At 36.6% G+C, this 1,703-nt stretch overlaps 1 protein-coding gene across 1 annotated transcript in view; it reads left to right on the top strand.

The window, feature by feature from the left end:
* The first annotated feature begins 374 nt into the window (after positions 1–374).
* Positions 375–1,703, top strand: part of LOC108447384 (netrin receptor DCC-like) — an 11,106-nt gene continuing 9,777 nt past the window's right edge. The window contains exon 1 of the mRNA XM_017737189.1: positions 375–575. The gene's annotated coding sequence lies outside the window, so the exon portion shown is untranslated. The remainder of the gene's footprint in view (positions 576–1,703) is intronic.

Here is a 1,703-nt window from a genome sequence, read left to right on the forward strand (position 1 = left end):
AAAATTGGGGGAAAATTGGGGGAAATGGGGGAAAAATGGGGGGAAATTGGGGAAAAATGGAGGGGAAATTGGGAAAAAATTGGGGAAAATGGAGGAAAAAATTTGGGGAAAATGGGGAAAAATGGAGGGGAAATTTTGGGGAAATTGGGGGAAAAATGGGGGAAAATGGGGGAAAATTGGGGAAAAATGGGGGAATATGGGGGGGGAAAAATTGCCGGAAAATTGGGGGAAAAATTGGGGGGAAAATGGGGAGAAAAGGGGGAAAAATGAGGAAAAACTGGGGGAAAAAATTGGGGGAAATTGGGGGGAAAATTGGAAAAAAATTGGGGAAAATTCGACAAAAATGGGGAAAAATGGGGGAAAAATGGGGGAAAAAATCCCCGAAATCCCACGGAAAAGCGGGAAAAGCGGCTGAAATGGCGGGAATTGGCCTCTTTTTCCATGAATTCCCGGTTTTTTTTTGGCAGCTCCCAGCTCGGCTCCCAAGGATCTGACGGTGATTTCCCGGGAAGGGAAGGGGCGGAATGTGGTGCTGAGCTGGCAGCCGCCGCTGGAATCCAACGGGAAAATCACCGGTGAGGTGGCACGGGAATGGTGGGATGGGATGGCGGTGAAAATTCCCCGAAAATTCCATCGAAATCGAAAAAAAAATTCCGTGAAAACGCCATAAAAATTTCGTCAGCATTCCGAAAAAAGCTTCCAAAAAATTCCATAAAAATGCCGTTAAAGTTCCATCAAAATTCTATAAAAACCACCCAAAATTCCAGGGGAAAATGGCATTAAAGCCACAAAAAATTCCATTAAAATTCCATTAAAATTCCATAAAAATTCCATTTTAACAACCCCAAAATTCTAGGGAAAAAGGTCAAAATTCCAGGGAAAAATGCCATTAAAATTCCATAAGAATTCAAAAAAAACCTCCATAAAAATTTCAAAAAAAAAAAAAATCCCACAAAAACGCCATAAAAATTCCAAAAAGATTCCATTAAAAATCCAAAAAAATTCCGTAAGAATTCCAAAAGAAATTCGACAAAAATGCGATTAAAATTCCATTAAAAATCTATTAAAATTCCTCAAAAGAACCCCAAAATTCCAGGAAAATCACCGGTGAGGTCACAGGAGGGGACGGTGGGATGGGATCGCGGAGAAAATTCCCCAAAAATTCCATCAAAATTTAAAAAAAACCTCCATGAAAATTCTCTAAAAATTCCAAAAAAAAGTCCCAAAAATTCCATAAAAATGCCATTAAAATTCCATTAAAATTTTGTAACATACCAACAAAATTCCAGGGAAAAATTTCATTAAAACCACAAAAAATTCCATAAAAATTCCATTAAAATGCCATAAAAACCCCCCAAAATTCCAGGAAAAAAAAAACCCCAAAATTCCAGGGAAAAATTTCATTAAAACCACAAAAAATTTCGTTAAAATTCCAGGAAAAAATTCCATAAGAATCCCATAAAAACCACCCAAAAATTCCATAAAATTCCCCAAAATTCCCGGAAGAAAAAATTCCATAAAAATTTCGTTAAAGGACACCCAAAATTCCAGGAAAAACCCCCCAAAATTCCAGGAAAAAATTCCATTAAAATTCCAAAAAAATTCCAAAAAAAAGTTCCATAAAAATCCCAAAAAAATTCCATTAAAATTCCATTAAAATTCTGTTAAAAACCCCAAAAATTCCAGGAAAATATTCCAGAAAA

This window comes from Corvus brachyrhynchos, unplaced genomic scaffold (assembly GCF_000691975.1).
Source record: "Corvus brachyrhynchos isolate BGI_N302 unplaced genomic scaffold, ASM69197v1 scaffold3036, whole genome shotgun sequence".
NCBI classification, from domain to species: domain Eukaryota; kingdom Metazoa; phylum Chordata; class Aves; order Passeriformes; family Corvidae; genus Corvus; species Corvus brachyrhynchos.